We start from the raw sequence: 21,891 nt of genomic DNA, 5'->3' as shown, positions 1-21,891 counted from the left end.
TATTCTCCTATCTTCTTTGTGATGTGTGCATTAAACTAACCGAGTAGAACCTTACTTTTGATAGAGCAGTTTTGAAACACCTTTTTTGTAGAATCTGCAAGTGCATATTTGGAGCGATTTTAGGCCTATGGTGAAAAGGGGGATATCTTCGCATAAAAACTAGATAGAAGCATTCTCAGAAACTTCCCTGTGCCTTATGCATTCAACTCACAGCCTTAAAACTTCCTTTTGAAAGAGCAGATTTGAAACACTGTTTTTGTAGAAACTGCAAGTGGATATTTGGAGCGCTTTGAGGCCTACGCAGGAAAAGGAAATATCCCCACATGAGAAGTAGACAAAAGCATTCTCTGAAACTACTTTGTGATGAAGGCATTCACCTCACAGAGTTGAACCTTCCCTTTGATGGAACAGTTTTGAAACACTCTTTCTGTAGAATCTGCAAGTGGATATTTGGAGGGCTTTGAGGCCTATGCTGGAAAAGGAAATATCTTCACATAATAACTAGACGGAAGCATTCACAGAAACTTCTCTGTGATGAGTGCATTCAACTCACAGAGTTCAACCTTCCCTTTGGTAGAACAGTTATGAAACACTCTCTTTGTAGAATCTACAAGAGATTATTTGGAGCTCATTGAGGCCTATGCTGGAAAAGAAAGTATCTTCCCATAAAAACTAAGCAGAATCATCCTCAGAGATATTTTTGTAATGAGGGCATTCAACTCACAGACTTGAACCTTCCTTTTGATAGAGTAGTTTTGAAACACTCATCTTGTAGAATCTGCAAGTGGATATTTGGAGTGCTTTGAGGTTTATGCTGGAAAAGGAAATATCTTCACATCAAAACTAGACAGAAGCATTCTCAGAAATTTCTGTGTGATGAGTGCATTCAACTCACAGACTTGAACATTCCTTTTGAGAGAACAGTTTTGAAACATTCTTTTTGTAGAATCTGCAAGTGGGTATTTTGAGCGATTTGAGGCCTATGCTGCAAAAAGAGAAATCTTCACATAAAAACTAGACAGAAGCACTCCCAGAAACTTCCCCATGCTTCATGCATTCAACTCACAGACTTAAACCTTCCGTTAGATAGAACAGTTTTGAAACACTCTTTTTGTAGAATCTGCAATTGGATATTTGGAGCGATTTGAGGCCTATGATGAAAAAGCAAATATCTTCACCTAAAAACTAGATAGAAACATTCTCAGAAACTTCTTTGTGATGAGTGCATTCAACCCACAGAGTTGAAACTTCCTTTTTTTAGAACAGTTTTGTAACACTCTCTTTGTAGAATCTGAATGTGGATACTTGGTGCGCTTTGAGGCCTATGCAGGAAATGGAAATATGTTCTCATAAAAACTAAGCAGAAGCATACTCACAAAGTTCTTAGTGATGAGTGCATTCAACTCAGAGACTTAAATCTTCCTTTTGATATAGCAGTTTTAAGACTCTCTTTTTGTAGAATCTGCAAGTGGATATTTGGAGCGCTATGAGGCCTACGCTGCAAAAGGAAATATCTTCACATAAAAACTATACAGAAGCATTCTCAGAAACACCTCTATGATGAGCGCATTGTACATACAGACTTGAACATTCTTTTTGATAGAGCAGTTTTGAAACACTCCTTTTGTAGAATTTGCAAGTGGATATTTGGTGTGCTTTGAGGCCTAATCTGGAAAAGGAAATATCTTCACCTAAAAACTAGACAGAAACATTCTCAGAAACTTCTCTGGGATGAGTACATTCAACCAACAGAGTTGAACATTCCTTTTGATAGACTAGTTTTGAAACACACTTTTTGTAGAATCTGCAAGTGGATATTTGGAGGGCTTTGAGGCCTATGCTGGAAAAGAAAATATCTTCACCTAAAAACTAGACAGAAGCATTCTCAGAAGTTCCTTTGTGATGAGTGCATTCAACCCACAGGGTTGAAAGTTCCTTTTGATAGAACAATTCTGACACAATCTTCTTGTAGAATCTGCAAGTGGATATTTGGATTGCTTGAGGCCTATGCTGGAGTAAGAAATAATTTCACATAAAACTACATTGAAGCATTCTCAAAAACGTCTTTGTGATGTGTGCCTTCAACTCACAGAATTGAAACTTCCTTTTGATAAAACAGTTTTGAAACACCATATTGTAGAATCTGCAAGTGGATAGTTTTAGCAGTTTGAGGCCTAGCCTGGAAAAGGTTATATCTTCACATCAAAACCGGACAGAAGCACTCTCAGAAACTTCCGTGTGCTTTATGAATTCAACTCACAGACTTGAAACTTCCTTTTGATAGAACAGTTTGGAAACACACTTTTTGTAGAACCTGGAAGTGGATATTTGGAGCGCTTTGAGGTCTATGCAGGAAAAGGAAATACCATCACATAAAAGATAGACAGAAGTATTCTCAGAAACTTCTTCGTGATGTGTGCATTCAACTCACAGAGTTGAACCCTGCTTTTGAAAGAGCAGTTATGAAACGCCCTTTTTGTAGGATCTGCAGGTGGATATTTTCGGCACTTTGAGGCCAATGCTGGAAATGGAAATATGTATTCATAAAAACTAGACAGAAGCATTCTCAGAAACTTCTCTATGTTTTATGATTTCAATTCACAGAGTTGAACCTTCCTTTTGATAGTGCAGTTTTGAAACGCTCTTTTTGTAGAATCCGCAAGTGGATTTTTGGAGCTCTTTGAAGACTATGCTGCAAAAGGAAACATCTTCATATAAAATTTGGACAGAGGCCTTTTCAGAAACTACTTTGTGATGAACGCATTCAGCTCACAGGGTTGAACCTTCCTTTTGATAGAACAGTTGTGAAGCACTCTTTTAGTAGAATCTGAAAGTGGATATTTGGAGCTCTTTGAAGCTTATGATGGAAAAGGAAATCTCTTCACAAAAAACCTAGACGGAAGTATTCTCAGAAACTTCATTGTGATGAGTGAGTTCAGCTCACAGAGTTGAACCAACCTTTTGATTGAACAGTTTTGAAACACTCTTTTTGTAGAGTCTGCAAGTGGATATTTGGAATGCTTTGAGGCTTGTGCTCGAAAAGGAAATTTCTTCATATAAATACTAGACAGAAGCATGCTCAGAAACTTCTTTGTGATGAGTGCATTGTACTCACAGACTTTAAATTTCCTTTTGATAGAGCAGTTTTGAAACAGTCTTTTTGTAGAATATGCAAGTTTATATTTGGTGCGATTTGAGGGCTAAGCTGGAAAAGGAAATATCTTCACATAAAAACTGGACAGAAGTATTCTCCTATCTTCTTTGTGATGTGTGCATTAAACTAACCGAGTAGAACCTTACTTTTGATAGAGCAGTTTTGAAACACCTTTTTTGTAGAATCTGCAAGTGCATATTTGGAGCGATTTTAGGCCTATGGTGAAAAGGGGGATATCTTCGCATAAAAACTAGATAGAAGCATTCTCAGAAACTTCCCTGTGCCTTATGCATTCAACTCACAGCCTTAAAACTTCCTTTTGAAAGAGCAGATTTGAAACACTGTTTTTGTAGAAACTGCAAGTGGATATTTGGAGCGCTTTGAGGCCTACGCAGGAAAAGGAAATATCCCCACATTAAAAGTAGACAAAAGCATTCTCCGAAACTACTTTGTGATGAAGGCATTCACCTCACAGAGTTGAACCTTCCCTTTGATGGAACAGTTTTGAAACACTCTTTCTGTAGAATCTGCAAGTGGATATTTGGAGGGCTTTGAGGCCTATGCTGGAAAAGGAAATATCTTCACATAATGACTAGACGGAAGGGTTCACAGAAACTTCTCTGTGATGAGTGCATTCAACTCACAGAGTTCAACCTTCCCTTTGGTAGAACAGTTATGAAACACTCTCTTTGTAGAATCTACAAGAGATTATTTGGAGCTCATTGAGGCCTATGCTGGAAAAGAAAGTATCTTCCCATAAAAACTAAGCAGAATCATCCTCAGAGATATTTTTGTAATGAGGGCATTCAACTCACAGACTTGAACCTTCCTTTTGATAGAGTAGTTTTGAAACACTCATCTTGTAGAATCTGCAAGTGGATATTTGGAGTGCTTTGAGGTTTATGCTGGAAAAGGAAATATCTTCACATCAAAACTAGACAGAAGCATTCTCAGAAATTTCTGTGTGATGAGTGCATTCAACTCACAGACTTGAACATTCCTTTTGAGAGAACAGTTTTGAAACATTCTTTTTGTAGAATCTGCAAGTGGGTATTTTGAGCGATTTGAGGCCTATGCTGCAAAAAGAGAAATCTTCACATAAAAACTAGACAGAAGCATTCCCAGAAACTTCCCCATGCTTCATGCATTCAACTCACAGACTTAAACCTTCCGTTTGGTAGAACAGTTTTGAAACACTCTTTTTGTAGAATCTGCAATTGGATATTTGGAGCGATTTGAGGCCTATGATGAAAAAGCCAATATCTTCACCTAAAAACTAGATAGAAGCATTCTCAGAAACTTCTTTGTGATGAGTGCATTCAACCCACAGAGTTGAAACTTCCTTTTTTTAGAACAGTTTTGTAACACTCTCTTTGTAGAATCTGAATGTGGATACTTGGTGCGCTTTGAGGCCTATGCAGGAAATGGAAATATGTTCTCATAAAAACTAAGCAGAAGCATACTCACAAAGTTCTTAGTGATGAGTGCATTCAACTCAGAGACTTAAATCTTCCTTTTGATATAGCAGTTTTAAGACTCTCTTTTTGTAGAATCTGCAAGTGGATATTTGGAGCGCTATGAGGCCTACGCTGCAAAAGGAAATATCTTCACATAAAAATTATACAGAAGCATTCTCAGAAACACCTCTATGATGAGCGCATTGTACATACAGACTTGAACATTCTTTTTGATAGAGCAGTTTTGAAACACTCCTTTTGTAGAATTTGCAAGTGGATATTTGGTGTGCTTTGAGGCCTAATCTGGAAAAGGAAATATCTTCACCTAAAAACTAGACAGAAACATTCTCAGAAACTTCTCTGGGATGAGTACATTCAACCAACAGAGTTGAACATTCCTTTTGATAGACTAGTTTTGAAACACACTTTTTGTAGAATCTGCAAGTGGATATTTGGAGGGCTTTGAGGCCTATGCTGGAAAAGAAAATATCTTCACCTAAAAACTAGACAGAAGCATTCTCAGAAGTTCCTTTGTGATGAGTGCATTCAACCCACAGGGTTGAAAGTTCCTTTTGATAGAACAATTCTGACACAATCTTCTTGTAGAATCTGCAAGTGGATATTTGGATTGCTTGAGGCCTATGCTGGAGTAAGAAATAATTTCACATAAAACTACATTGAAGCATTCTCAAAAACGTCTTTGTGATGTGTGCCTTCAACTCACAGAATTGAAACTTCCTTTTGATAAAACAGTTTTGAAACACCATATTGTAGAATCTGCAAGTGGATAGTTTTAGCACTTTGAGGCCTAGCCTGGAAAAGGTTATATCTTCACATCAAAACCGGACAGAAGCACTCTCAGAAACTTCCGTGTGCTTTATGAATTCAACTCACAGACTTGAAACTTCCTTTTGATAGAACAGTTTGGAAACACACTTTTTGTAGAACCTGGAAGTGGATATTTGGAGCGCTTTGAGGTCTATGCAGGAAAAGGAAATACCATCACATAAAAGATAGACAGAAGTATTCTCAGAAACTTCTTCGTGATGTGTGCATTCAACTCACAGAGTTGAACCCTGCTTTTGAAAGAGCAGTTATGAAACGCCCTTTTTGTAGGATCTGCAGGTGGATATTTTCGGCACTTTGAGGCCAATGCTGGAAATGGAAATATGTATTCATAAAAACTAGACAGAAGCATTCTCAGAAACTTCTCTATGTTTTATGATTTCAATTCACAGAGTTGAACCTTCCTTTTGATAGCGCAGTTTTGAAACGCTCTTTTTGTAGAATCCGCAAGTGGATTTTTGGAGCTCTTTGAAGACTATGCTGCAAAAGGAAACATCTTCATATAAAATGTGGACAGAGGCCTTTTCAGAAACTACTTTGTGATGAACGCATTCAGCTCACAGGGTTGAACCTTCCTTTTGATAGAACAGTTGTGAAGCACTCTTTTAGTAGAATCTGAAAGTGGATATTTGGAGCTCTTTGAAGCTTATGATGGAAAAGGAAATCTCTTCACAAAAAACCTAGACGGAAGTATTCTCAGAAACTTCATTGTGATGAGTGAGTTCAGCTCACAGAGTTGAACCAACCTTTTGATTGAACAGTTTTGAAACACTCTTTTTGTAGAGTCTGCAAGTGGATATTTGGAATGCTTTGAGGCTTGTGCTCGAAAAGGAAATTTCTTCATATAAATACTAGACAGAAGCATGCTCAGAAACTTCTTTGTGATGAGTGCATTGTACTCACAGACTTTAAATTTCCTTTTGATAGAGCAGTTTTGAAACAGTCTTTTTGTAGAATATGCAAGTTTATATTTGGTGCGATTTGAGGGCTAAGCTGGAAAAGGAAATATCTTCACATAAAAACTGGACAGAAGTATTCTCCTATCTTCTTTGTGATGTGTGCATTAAACTAACCGAGTAGAACCTTACTTTTGATAGAGCAGTTTTGAAACACCTTTTTTGTAGAATCTGCAAGTGCATATTTGGAGCGATTTTAGGCCTATGGTGAAAAGGGGGATATCTTCGCATAAAAACTAGATAGAAGCATTCTCAGAAACTTCCCTGTGCCTTATGCATTCAACTCACAGCCTTAAAACTTCCTTTTGAAAGAGCAGATTTGAAACACTGTTTTTGTAGAAACTGCAAGTGGATATTTGGAGCGCTTTGAGGCCTACGCAGGAAAAGGAAATATCCCCACATTAAAAGTAGACAAAAGCATTCTCCGAAACTACTTTGTGATGAAGGCATTCACCTCACAGAGTTGAACCTTCCCTTTGATGGAACAGTTTTGAAACACTCTTTCTGTAGAATCTGCAAGTGGATATTTGGAGGGCTTTGAGGCCTATGCTGGAAAAGGAAATATCTTCACATAATAACTAGACGGAAGGGTTCACAGAAACTTCTCTGTGATGAGTGCATTCAACTCACAGAGTTCAACCTTCCCTTTGGTAGAACAGTTATGAAACACTCTCTTTGTAGAATCTACAAGAGATTATTTGGAGCTCATTGAGGCCTATGCTGGAAAAGAAAGTATCTTCCCATAAAAACTAAGCAGAATCATCCTCAGAGATATTTTTGTAATGAGGGCATTCAACTCACAGACTTGAACCTTCCTTTTGATAGAGTAGTTTTGAAACACTCATCTTGTAGAATCTGCAAGTGGATATTTGGAGTGCTTTGAGGTTTATGCTGGAAAAGGAAATATCTTCACATCAAAACTAGACAGAAGCATTCTCAGAAATTTCTGTGTGATGAGTGCATTCAACTCACAGACTTGAACATTCCTTTTGAGAGAACAGTTTTGAAACATTCTTTTTGTAGAATCTGCAAGTGGGTATTTTGAGCGATTTGAGGCCTATGCTGCAAAAAGAGAAATCTTCACATAAAAACTAGACAGAAGCATTCCCAGAAACTTCCCCATGCTTCATGCATTCAACTCACAGACTTAAACCTTCCGTTTGGTAGAACAGTTTTGAAACACTCTTTTTGTAGAATCTGCAATTGGATATTTGGAGCGATTTGAGGCCTATGATGAAAAAGCCAATATCTTCACCTAAAAACTAGATAGAAGCATTCTCAGAAACTTCTTTGTGATGAGTGCATTCAACCCACAGAGTTGAAACTTCCTTTTTTTAGAACAGTTTTGTAACACTCTCTTTGTAGAATCTGAATGTGGATACTTGGTGCGCTTTGAGGCCTATGCAGGAAATGGAAATATGTTCTCATAAAAACTAAGCAGAAGCATACTCACAAAGTTCTTAGTGATGAGTGCATTCAACTCAGAGACTTAAATCTTCCTTTTGATATAGCAGTTTTAAGACTCTCTTTTTGTAGAATCTGCAAGTGGATATTTGGAGCGCTATGAGGCCTACGCTGCAAAAGGAAATATCTTCACATAAAAACTATACAGAAGCATTCTCAGAAACACCTCTATGATGAGCGCATTGTACATACAGACTTGAACATTCTTTTTGATAGAGCAGTTTTGAAACACTCCTTTTGTAGAATTTGCAAGTGGATATTTGGTGTGCTTTGAGGCCTAATCTGGAAAAGGAAATATCTTCACCTAAAAACTAGACAGAAACATTCTCAGAAACTTCTCTGGGATGAGTACATTCAACCAACAGAGTTGAACATTCCTTTTGATAGACTAGTTTTGAAACACACTTTTTGTAGAATCTGCAAGTGGATATTTGGAGGGCTTTGAGGCCTATGCTGGAAAAGAAAATATCTTCACCTAAAAACTAGACAGAAGCATTCTCAGAAGTTCCTTTGTGATGAGTGCATTCAACCCACAGGGTTGAAAGTTCCTTTTGATAGAACAATTCTGACACAATCTTCTTGTAGAATCTGCAAGTGGATATTTGGATTGCTTGAGGCCTATGCTGGAGTAAGAAATAATTTCACATAAAACTACATTGAAGCATTCTCAAAAACGTCTTTGTGATGTGTGCCTTCAACTCACAGAATTGAAACTTCCTTTTGATAAAACAGTTTTGAAACACCATATTGTAGAATCTGCAAGTGGATAGTTTTAGCACTTTGAGGCCTAGCCTGGAAAAGGTTATATCTTCACATCAAAACCGGACAGAAGCACTCTCAGAAACTTCCGTGTGCTTTATGAATTCAACTCACAGACTTGAAACTTCCTTTTGATAGAACAGTTTGGAAACACACTTTTTGTAGAACCTGGAAGTGGATATTTGGAGCGCTTTGAGGTCTATGCAGGAAAAGGAAATACCATCACATAAAAGATAGACAGAAGTATTCTCAGAAACTTCTTCGTGATGTGTGCATTCAACTCACAGAGTTGAACCCTGCTTTTGAAAGAGCAGTTATGAAACGCCCTTTTTGTAGGATCTGCAGGTGGATATTTTCGGCACTTTGAGGCCAATGCTGGAAATGGAAATATGTATTCATAAAAACTAGACAGAAGCATTCTCAGAAACTTCTCTATGTTTTATGATTTCAATTCACAGATTTGAACCTTCCTTTTGATAGCGCAGTTTTGAAACGCTCTTTTTGTAGAATCCGCAAGTGGATTTTTGGAGCTCTTTGAAGACTATGCTGCAAAAGGAAACATCTTCATATAAAATGTGGACAGAGGCCTTTTCAGAAACTACTTTGTGATGAACGCATTCAGCTCACAGGGTTGAACCTTCCTTTTGATAGAACAGTTGTGAAGCACTCTTTTAGTAGAATCTGAAAGTGGATATTTGGAGCTCTTTGAAGCTTATGATGGAAAAGGAAATCTCTTCACAAAAAACCTAGACGGAAGTATTCTCAGAAACTTCATTGTGATGAGTGAGTTCAGCTCACAGAGTTGAACCAACCTTTTGATTGAACAGTTTTGAAACACTCTTTTTGTAGAGTCTGCAAGTGGATATTTGGAATGCTTTGAGGCTTGTGCTCGAAAAGGAAATTTCTTCATATAAATACTAGACAGAAGCATGCTCAGAAACTTCTTTGTGATGAGTGCATTGTACTCACAGACTTTAAATTTCCTTTTGATAGAGCAGTTTTGAAACAGTCTTTTTGTAGAATATGCAAGTTTATATTTGGTGCGATTTGAGGGCTAAGCTGGAAAAGGAAATATCTTCACATAAAAACTGGACAGAAGTATTCTCCTATCTTCTTTGTGATGTGTGCATTAAACTAACCGAGTAGAACCTTACTTTTGATAGAGCAGTTTTGAAACACCTTTTTTGTAGAATCTGCAAGTGCATATTTGGAGCGATTTTAGGCCTATGGTGAAAAGGGGGATATCTTCGCATAAAAACTAGATAGAAGCATTCTCAGAAACTTCCCTGTGCCTTATGCATTCAACTCACAGCCTTAAAACTTCCTTTTGAAAGAGCAGATTTGAAACACTGTTTTTGTAGAAACTGCAAGTGGATATTTGGAGCGCTTTGAGGCCTACGCAGGAAAAGGAAATATCCCCACATTAAAAGTAGACAAAAGCATTCTCCGAAACTACTTTGTGATGAAGGCATTCACCTCACAGAGTTGAACCTTCCCTTTGATGGAACAGTTTTGAAACACTCTTTCTGTAGAATCTGCAAGTGGATATTTGGAGGGCTTTGAGGCCTATGCTGGAAAAGGAAATATCTTCACATAATAACTAGACGGAAGCGTTCACAGAAACTTCTCTGTGATGAGTGCATTCAACTCACAGAGTTCAACCTTCCCTTTTGTAGAACAGTTATGAATCACTCTCTTTGTAGAATCTACAAGAGATTATTTGGAGCTCATTGAGGCCTATGCTGGAAAAGAAAGTATCTTCCAATAAAAACTAAGCAGAATCATCCTCAGAGATATTTTTGTAATGAGGGCATTCAACTCACAGACTTGAACCTTCCTTTTGATAGAGTAGTTTTGAAACACTCATCTTGTAGAATCTGCAAGTGGATATTTGGAGTGCTTTGAGGTTTATGCTGGAAAAGGAAATATCTTCACATCAAAACTAGACAGAAGCATTCTCAGAAATTTCTGTGTGATGAGTGCATTCAACTCACAGACTTGAACATTCCTTTTGAGAGAACAGTTTTGAAACATTCTTTTTGTAGAATCTGCAAGTGGGTATTTTGAGCGATTTGAGGCCTATGCTGCAAAAAGAGAAATCTTCACATAAAAACTAGACAGAAGCACTCCCAGAAACTTCCCCATGCTTCATGCATTCAACTCACAGACTTAAACCTTCCGTTTGGTAGAACAGTTTTGAAACACTCTTTTTGTAGAATCTGCAATTGGATATTTGGAGCGATTTGAGGCCTATGATGAAAAAGCAAATATCTTCACCTAAAAACTAGATAGAAGCATTCTCAGAAACTTCTTTGTGATGAGTGCATTCAACCCACAGAGTTGAAACTTCCTTTTTTTAGAACAGTTTTGTAACACTCTCTTTGTAGAATCTGAATGTGGATACTTGGTGCGCTTTGAGGCCTATGCAGGAAATGGAAATATGTTCTCATAAAAACTAAGCAGAAGCATACTCACAAAGTTCTTAGTGATGAGTGCATTCAACTCAGAGACTTAAATCTTCCTTTTGATATAGCAGTTTTAAGACTCTCTTTTTGTAGAATCTGCAAGTGGATATTTGGAGCGCTATGAGGCCTACGCTGCAAAAGGAAATATCTTCACATAAAAACTATACAGAAGCATTCTCAGAAACACCTCTATGATGAGCGCATTGTACATACAGACTTGAACATTCTTTTTGATAGAGCAGTTTTGAAACACTCCTTTTGTAGAATTTGCAAGTGGATATTTGGTGTGCTTTGAGGCCTAATCTGGAAAAGGAAATATCTTCACCTAAAAACTAGACAGAAACATTCTCAGAAACTTCTCTGGGATGAGTACATTCAACCAACAGAGTTGAACATTCCTTTTGATAGACTAGTTTTGAAACACACTTTTTGTAGAATCTGCAAGTGGATATTTGGAGGGCTTTGAGGCCTATGCTGGAAAAGAAAATATCTTCACCTAAAAACTAGACAGAAGCATTCTCAGAAGTTCCTTTGTGATGAGTGCATTCAACCCACAGGGTTGAAAGTTCCTTTTGATAGAACAATTCTGACACGATCTTCTTGTAGAATCTGTAAGTGGATATTTGGATTGCTTGAGGCCTATGCTGGAGTAAGAAATAATTTCACATAAAACTACATTGAAGCATTCTCAAAAACGTCTTTGTGATGTGTGCCTTCAACTCACAGAATTGAAACTTCCTTTTGATAAAACAGTTTTGAAACACCATATTGTAGAATCTGCAAGTGGATAGTTTTAGCAGTTTGAGGCCTAGCCTGGAAAAGGTTATATCTTCACATCAAAACCGGACAGAAGCACTCTCAGAAACTTCCGTGTGCTTTATGAATTCAACTCACAGACTTGAAACTTCCTTTTGATAGAACAGTTTGGAAACACACTTTTTGTAGAACCTGGAAGTGGATATTTGGAGCGCTTTGAGGTCTATGCAGGAAAAGGAAATACCATCACATAAAAGATAGACAGAAGTATTCTCAGAAACTTCTTCGTGATGTGTGCATTCAACTCACAGAGTTGAACCCTGCTTTTGAAAGAGCAGTTATGAAACGCCCTTTTTGTAGGATCTGCAGGTGGATATTTTCGGCACTTTGAGGCCAATGCTGGAAATGGAAATATGTATTCATAAAAACTAGACAGAAGCATTCTCAGAAACTTCTCTATGTTTTATGATTTCAATTCACAGAGTTGAACCTTCCTTTTGATAGTGCAGTTTTGAAACGCTCTTTTTGTAGAATCCGCAAGTGGATTTTTGGAGCTCTTTGAAGACTATGCTGCAAAAGGAAACATCTTCATATAAAATTTGGACAGAGGCCTTTTCAGAAACTACTTTGTGATGAACGCATTCAGCTCACAGGGTTGAACCTTCCTTTTGATAGAACAGTTGTGAAGCACTCTTTTAGTAGAATCTGAAAGTGGATATTTGGAGCTCTTTGAAGCTTATGATGGAAAAGGAAATCTCTTCACAAAAAACCTAGACGGAAGTATTCTCAGAAACTTCATTGTGATGAGTGAGTTCAGCTCACAGAGTTGAACCAACCTTTTGATTGAACAGTTTTGAAACACTCTTTTTGTAGAGTCTGCAAGTGGATATTTGGAATGCTTTGAGGCTTGTGCTCGAAAAGGAAATTTCTTCATATAAATACTAGACAGAAGCATGCTCAGAAACTTCTTTGTGATGAGTGCATTGTACTCACAGACTTTAAATTTCCTTTTGATAGAGCAGTTTTGAAACAGTCTTTTTGTAGAATATGCAAGTTTATATTTGGTGCGATTTGAGGGCTAAGCTGGAAAAGGAAATATCTTCACATAAAAACTGGACAGAAGTATTCTCCTATCTTCTTTGTGATGTGTGCATTAAACTAACCGAGTAGAACCTTACTTTTGATAGAGCAGTTTTGAAACACCTTTTTTGTAGAATCTGCAAGTGCATATTTGGAGCGATTTTAGGCCTATGGTGAAAAGGGGGATATCTTCGCATAAAAACTAGATAGAAGCATTCTCAGAAACTTCCCTGTGCCTTATGCATTCAACTCACAGCCTTAAAACTTCCTTTTGAAAGAGCAGATTTGAAACACTGTTTTTGTAGAAACTGCAAGTGGATATTTGGAGCGCTTTGAGGCCTACGCAGGAAAAGGAAATATCCCCACATGAGAAGTAGACAAAAGCATTCTCCGAAACTACTTTGTGATGAAGGCATTCACCTCACAGAGTTGAACCTTCCCTTTGATGGAACAGTTTTGAAACACTCTTTCTGTAGAATCTGCAAGTGGATATTTGGAGGGCTTTGAGGCCTATGCTGGAAAAGGAAATATCTTCACATAATAACTAGACGGAAGCGTTCACAGAAACTTCTCTGTCATGAGTGCATTCAACTCACAGAGTTCAACCTTCCCTTTGGTTGAACAGTTATGAAACACTCTCTTTGTAGAATCTACAAGAGATTATTTGGAGCTCATTGAGGCCTATGCTGGAAAAGAAAGTATCTTCCCATAAAAACTAAGCAGAATCATCCTCAGAGATATTTTTGTAATGAGGGCATTCAACTCACAGACTTGAACCTTCCTTTTGATAGAGTAGTTTTGAAACACTCATCTTGTAGAATCTGCAAGTGGATATTTGGAGTGCTTTGAGGTTTATGCTGGAAAAGGAAATATCTTCACATCAAAACTAGACAGAAGCATTCTCAGAAATTTCTGTGTGATGAGTGCATTCAACTCACAGACTTGAACATTCCTTTTGAGAGAACAGTTTTGAAACATTCTTTTTGTAGAATCTGCAAGTGGGTATTTTGAGCGATTTGAGGCCTATGCTGCAAAAAGAGAAATCTTCACATAAAAACTAGACAGAAGCACTCCCAGAAACTTCCCCATGATTCATGCATTCAACTCACAGACTTAAACCTTCCGTTTGGTAGAACAGTTTTGAAACACTCTTTTTGTAGAATCTGCAATTGGATATTTGGAGCGATTTGAGGCCTATGATGAAAAAGCAAATATCTTCACCTAAAAACTAGATAGAAGCATTCTCAGAAACTTCTTTGTGATGAGTGCATTCAACCCACAGAGTTGAAACTTCCTTTTTTTAGAACAGTTTTGTAACACTCTCTTTGTAGAATCTGAATGTGGATACTTGGTGCGCTTTGAGGCCTATGCAGGAAATGGAAATATGTTCTCATAAAAACTAAGCAGAAGCATACTCACAAAGTTCTTAGTGATGAGTGCATTCAACTCAGAGACTTAAATCTTCCTTTTGATATAGCAGTTTTAAGACTCTCTTTTTGTAGAATCTGCAAGTGGATATTTGGAGCGCTATGAGGCCTACGCTGCAAAAGGAAATATCTTCACATAAAAACTATACAGAAGCATTCTCAGAAACACCTCTATGATGAGCGCATTGTACATACAGACTTGAACATTCTTTTTGATAGAGCAGTTTTGAAACACTCCTTTTGTAGAATTTGCAAGTGGATATTTGGTGTGCTTTGAGGCCTAATCTGGAAAAGGAAATATCTTCACCTAAAAACTAGACAGAAACATTCTCAGAAACTTCTCTGGGATGAGTACATTCAACCAACAGAGTTGAACATTCCTTTTGATAGACTAGTTTTGAAACACACTTTTTGTAGAATCTGCAAGTGGATATTTGGAGGGCTTTGAGGCCTATGCTGGAAAAGAAAATATCTTCACCTAAAAACTAGACAGAAGCATTCTCAGAAGTTCCTTTGTGATGAGTGCATTCAACCCACAGGGTTGAAAGTTCCTTTTGATAGAACAATTCTGACACAATCTTCTTGTAGAATCAGCAAGTGGATATTTGGATTGCTTGAGGCCTATGCTGGAGTAAGAAATAATTTCACATAAAACTACATTGAAGCATTCTCAAAAACGTCTTTGTGATGTGTGCCTTCAACTCACAGATTTGAAACTTCCTTTTGATAAAACAGTTTTGAAACACCATATTGTAGAATCTGCAAGTGGATAGTTTTAGCAGTTTGAGGCCTAGCCTGGAAAAGGTTATATCTTCACATCAAAACCGGACAGAAGCACTCTCAGAAACTTCCGTGTGCTTTATGAATTCAACTCACAGACTTGAAACTTCCTTTTGATAGAACAGTTTGGAAACACACTTTTTGTAGAACCTGGAAGTGGATATTTGGAGCGCTTTGAGGTCTATGCAGGAAAAGGAAATACCATCACATAAAAGATAGACAGAAGTATTCTCAGAAACTTCTTCGTGATGTGTGCATTCAACTCACAGAGTTGAACCCTGCTTTTGAAAGAGCAGTTATGAAACGCCCTTTTTGTAGGATCTGCAGGTGGATATTTTCGGCACTTTGAGGCCAATGCTGGAAATGGAAATATGTATTCATAAAAACTAGACAGAAGCATTCTCAGAAACTTCTCTATGTTTTATGATTTCAATTCACAGAGTTGAACCTTCCTTTTGATAGTGCAGTTTTGAAACGCTCTTTTTGTAGAATCCGCAAGTGGATTTTTGGAGCTCTTTGAAGACTATGCTGCAAAAGGAAACATCTTCATATAAAATTTGGACAGAGGCCTTTTCAGAAACTACTTTGTGATGAACGCATTCAGCTCACAGGGTTGAACCTTCCTTTTGATAGAACAGTTGTGAAGCACTCTTTTAGTAGAATCTGAAAGTGGATATTTGGAGCTCTTTGAAGCTTATGATGGAAAAGGAAATCTCTTCACAAAAAACCTAGACGGAAGTATTCTCAGAAACTTCATTGTGATGAGTGAGTTCAGCTCACAGAGTTGAACCAACCTTTTGATTGAACAGTTTTGAAACACTCTTTTTGTAGAGTCTGCAAGTGGATATTTGGAATGCTTTGAGGCTTGTGCTCGAAAAGGAAATTTCTTCATATAAATACTAGACAGAAGCATGCTCAGAAACTTCTTTGTGATGAGTGCATTGTACTCACAGACTTTAAATTTCCTTTTGATAGAGCAGTTTTGAAACAGTCTTTTTGTAGAATATGCAAGTTTATATTTGGTGCGATTTGAGGGCTAAGCTGGAAAAGGAAATATCTTCACATAAAAACTGGACAGAAGTATTCTCCTATCTTCTTTGTGATGTGTGCATTAAACTAACCGAGTAGAACCTTACTTTTGATAGAGCAGTTTTGAAACACCTTTTTTGTAGAATCTGCAAGTGCATATTTGGAGCGATTTTAGGCCTATGGTGAAAAGGGGGATATCTTCGCATAAAAACTAGATAGAAGCATTCTCAGAAACTTCCCTGTGCCTTATGCATTCAACTCACAGCCTTAAAACTTCCTTTTGAAAGAGCAGATTTGAAACACTGTTTTTGTAGAAACTGCAAGTGGATATTTGGAGCGCTTTGAGGCCTACGCAGGAAAAGGAAATATCCCCACATTAAAAGTAGACAAAAGCATTCTCCGAAACTACTTTGTGATGAAGGCATTCACCTCACAGAGTTGAACCTTCCCTTTGATGGAACAGTTTTGAAACACTCTTTCTGTAGAATCTGCAAGTGGATATTTGGAGGGCTTTGAGGCCTATGCTGGAAAAGGAAATATCTTCACATAATAACTAGACGGAAGCGTTCACAGAAACTTCTCTGTGATGAGTGCATTCAACTCACAGAGTTCAACCTTCCCTTTCGTAGAACAGTTATGAAACACTCTCTTTGTAGAATCTACAAGAGATTATTTGGAGCTCATTGAGGCCTATGCTGGAAAAGAAAGTATCTTCCCATAAAAACTAAGCAGAATCATCCTCAGAGATATTTTTGTAATGAGGGCATTCAACTCACAGACTTGAACCTTCCTTTTGATAGAGTAGTTTTGAAACACTCATCTTGTAGAATCTGCAAGTGGATATTTGGAGTGCTTTGAGGTTTATGCTGGAAAAGGAAATATCTTCACATCAAAACTAGACAGAAGCATTCTCAGAAATTTCTGTGTGATGAGTGCATTCAACTCACAGACTTGAACATTCCTTTTGAGAGAACAGTTTTGAAACATTCTTTTTGTAGAATCTGCAAGTGGGTATTTTGAGCGATTTGAGGCCTATGCTGCAAAAAGAGAAATCTTCACATAAAAACTAGACAGAAGCATTCCCAGAAACTTCCCCATGCTTCATGCATTCAACTCACAGACTTAAACGTTCCGTTTGATAGAACAGTTTTGAAACACTCTTTTTGTAGAATCTGCAATTGGATATTTGGAGCGATTTGAGGCCTATGATGAAAAAGCAAATATCTTCACCTAAAAACTAGATAGAAGCATTCTCAGAAACTTCTTTGTGATGAGTGCATTCAACCCACAGAGTTGAAACTTCCTTTTTTTAGAACAGTTTTGTAACACTCTCTTTGTAGAATCTGAATGTGGATACTTGGTGCGCTTTGAGGCCTATGCAGGAAATGGAAATATGTTCTCATAAAAACTAAGCTGAAGCATACTCACAAAGTTCTTAGTGATGAGTGCATTCAACTCAGAGACTTAAATCTTCCTTTTGATATAGCAGTTTTAAGACTCTCTTTTTGTAGAATCTGCAAGTGGATATTTGGAGCGCTATGAGGCCTACGCTGCAAAAGGAAATATCTTCACATAAAAACTATACAGAAGCATTCTCAGAAACATCTCTATGATGAGCGCATTGTACATACAGACTTGAACATTCTTTTTGATAGAGCAGTTTTGAAACACTCCTTTTGTAGAATTTGCAAGTGGATATTTGGTGTGCTTTGAGGCCTAATCTGGAAAAGGAAATATCTTCACCTAAAAACTAGACAGAAACATTCTCAGAAACTTCTCTGGGATGAGTACATTCAACCAACAGAGTTGAACATTCCTTTTGATAGACTAGTTTTGAAACACACTTTTTGTAGAATCTGCAAGTGGATATTTGGAGGGCTTTGAGGCCTATGCTGGAAAAGAAAATATCTTCACCTAAAAACTAGACAGAAGCATTCTCAGAAGTTCCTTTGTGATGAGTGCATTCAACCCACAGGGTTGAAAGTTCCTTTTGATAGAACAATTCTGACACAATCTTCTTGTAGAATCTGTAAGTGGATATTTGGATTGCTTGAGGCCTATGCTGGAGTAAGAAATAATTTCACATAAAACTACATTGAAGCATTCTCAAAAACGTCTTTGTGATGTGTGCCTTCAACTCACAGAATTGAAACTTCCTTTTGATAAAACAGTTTTGAAACACCATATTGTAGAATCTGCAAGTGGATACTTTTAGCAGTTTGAGGCCTAGCCTGGAAAAGGTTATATCTTCACATCAAAACCGGACAGAAGCACTCTCAGAAACTTCCGTGTGCTTTATGAATTCAACTCACAGACTTGAAACTTCCTTTTGATAGAACAGTTTGGAAACACACTTTTTGTAGAACCTGGAAGTGGATATTTGGAGCGCTTTGAGGTCTATGCAGGAAAAGGAAATACCATCACATAAAAGATAGACAGAAGTATTCTCAGAAACTTCTTCGTGATGTGTGCATTCAACTCACAGAGTTGAACCCTGCTTTTGAAAGAGCAGTTATGAAACGCCCTTTTTGTAGGATCTGCAGGTGGATATTTTCGGCACTTTGAGGCCAATGCTGGAAATGGAAATATGTATTCATAAAAACTAGACAGAAGCATTCTCAGAAACTTCTCTATGTTTTATGATTTCAATTCACAGAGTTGAACCTTCCTTTTGATAGTGCAGTTTTGAAACGCTCTTTTTGTAGAATCCGCAAGTGGATTTTTGGAGCTCTTTGAAGACTATGCTGCAAAAGGAAACATCTTCATATAAAATTTGGACAGAGGCCTTTTCAGAAACTACTTTGTGATGAACGCATTCAACTCACAGGGTTGAACCTTCCTTTTGATAGAACAGTTGTGAAGCACTCTTTTAGTAGAATCTGAAAGTGGATATTTGGAGCTCTTTGAAGCTTATGATGGAAAAGGAAATCTCTTCACAAAAAACCTAGACGGAAGTATTCTCAGAAACTTCATTGTGATGAGTGAGTTCAGCTCACAGAGTTGAACCAACCTTTTGATTGAACAGTTTTGAAACACTCTTTTTGTAGAGTCTGCAAGTGGATATTTGGAATGCTTTGAGGCTTGTGCTCGAAAAGGAAATTTCTTCATATAAATACTAGACAGAAGCATGCTCAGAAACTTCTTTGTGATGAGTGCATTGTACTCACAGACTTTAAATTTCCTTTTGATAGAGCAGTTTTGAAACAGTCTTTTTGTAGAATATGCAAGTTTATATTTGGTGCGATTTGAGGGCTAAGCTGGAAAAGGAAATATCTTCACATAAAAACTGGACAGAAGTATTCTCCTATCTTCTTTGTGATGTGTGCATTAAACTAACCGAGTAGAACCTTACTTTTGATAGAGCAGTTTTGAAACACCTTTTTTGTAGAATCTGCAAGTGCATATTTGGAGCGATTTTAGGCCTATGGTGAAAAGGGGGATATCTTCGCATAAAAACTAGATAGAAGCATTCTCAGAAACTTCCCTGTGCCTTATGCATTCAACTCACAGCCTTAAAACTTCCTTTTGAAAGAGCAGATTTGAAACACTGTTTTTGTAGAAACTGCAAGTGGATATTTGGAGCGCTTTGAGGCCTACGCAGGAAAAGGAAATATCCCCACATGAAAAGTAGACAAAAGCATTCTCCGAAACTACTTTGTGATGAAGGCATTCACCTCACAGAGTTGAACCTTCCCTTTGATGGAACAGTTTTGAAACACTCTTTCTGTAGAATCTGCAAGTGGATATTTGGAGGGCTTTGAGGCCTATGCTGGAAAAGGAAATATCTTCACATAATAACTAGACGGAAGCGTTCACAGAAACTTCTCTGTGATGAGTGCATTCAACTCACAGAGTTCAACCTTCCCTTTCGTAGAACAGTTATGAAACACTCTCTTTGTAGAATCTACAAGAGATTATTTGGAGCTCATTGAGGCCTATGCTGGAAAAGAAAGTATCTTCCCATAAAAACTAAGCAGAATCATCCTCAGAGATATTTTTGTAATGAGGGCATTCAACTCACAGACTTGAACCTTCCTTTTGATAGAGTAGTTTTGAAACACTCATCTTGTAGAATCTGCAAGTGGATATTTGGAGTGCTTTGAGGTTTATGCTGGAAAAGGAAATATCTTCACATCAAAACTAGACAGAAGCATTCTCAGAAATTTCTGTGTGATGAGTGCATTCAACTCACAGACTTGAACATTCCTTTTGAGAGAACAGTTTTGAAACATTCTTTTTGTAGAATCTGCAAGTGGGTATTTTGAGCGATTTGAGGCCTATGCTGCAAAAAGAGAAATCTTCACATAAAAACTAGACAGAAGCATTCCCAGAAACTTCCCCATGCTTCATGCATTCAACTCACAGACTTAAACGTTCCGTTTGATAGAACAGTTTTGAAACACTCTTTTTGTAGAATCTGCAATTGGATATTTGGAGCGATTTGAGGCCTATGATGAAAAAGCAAATATCTTCACCTAAAAACTAGATAGAAGCATTCTCAGAAACTTCTTTGTGATGAGTGCATTCAACCCACAGAGTTGAAACTTCCTTTTTTTAGAACAGTTTTGTAACACTCTCTTTGTAGAATCTGAATGTGGATACTTGGTGCGCTTTGAGGCCTATGCAGGAAATGGAAATATGTTCTCATAAAAACTAAGCTGAAGCATACTCACAAAGTTCTTAGTGATGAGTGCATTCAACTCAGAGACTTAAATCTTCCTTTTGATATAGCAGTTTTAAGACTCTCTTTTTGTAGAATCTGCAAGTGGATATTTGGAGCGCTATGAGGCCTACGCTGCAAAAGGAAATATCTTCACATAAAAACTATACAGAAGCATTCTCAGAAACATCTCTATGATGAGCGCATTGTACATACAGACTTGAACATTCTTTTTGATAGAGCAGTTTTGAAACACTCCTTTTGTAGAATTTGCAAGTGGATATTTGGTGTGCTTTGAGGCCTAATCTGGAAAAGGAAATATCTTCACCTAAAAACTAGACAGAAACATTCTCAGAAACTTCTCTGGGATGAGTACATTCAACCAACAGAGTTGAACATTCCTTTTGATAGACTAGTTTTGAAACACACTTTTTGTAGAATCTGCAAGTGGATATTTGGAGGGCTTTGAGGCCTATGCTGGAAAAGAAAATATCTTCACCTAAAAACTAGACAGAAGCATTCTCAGAAGTTCCTTTGTGATGAGTGCATTCAACCCACAGGGTTGAAAGTTCCTTTTGATAGAACAATTCTGACACAATCTTCTTGTAGAATCTGTAAGTGGATATTTGGATTGCTTGAGGCCTATGCTGGAGTAAGAAATAATTTCACATAAAACTACATTGAAGCATTCTCAAAAACGTCTTTGTGATGTGTGCCTTCAACTCACAGAATTGAAACTTCCTTTTGATAAAACAGTTTTGAAACACCATATTGTAGAATCTGCAAGTGGATAGTTTTAGCAGTTTGAGGCCTAGCCTGGAAAAGGTTATATCTTCACATCAAAACCGGACAGAAGCACTCTCAGAAACTTCCGTGTGCTTTATGAATTCAACTCACAGACTTGAAACTTCCTTTTGATAGAACAGTTTGGAAACACACTTTTTGTAGAACCTGGAAGTGGATATTTGGAGCGCTTTGAGGTCTATGCAGGAAAAGGAAATACCATCACATAAAAGATAGACAGAAGTATTCTCAGAAACTTCTTCGTGATGTGTGCA

This window comes from Pongo pygmaeus, chromosome 17 (genome assembly GCF_028885625.2).
Source record: "Pongo pygmaeus isolate AG05252 chromosome 17, NHGRI_mPonPyg2-v2.0_pri, whole genome shotgun sequence".
In the NCBI taxonomy this organism is placed as follows: domain Eukaryota; kingdom Metazoa; phylum Chordata; class Mammalia; order Primates; family Hominidae; genus Pongo; species Pongo pygmaeus.
This window is presented reverse-complemented; position numbering follows the sequence as displayed.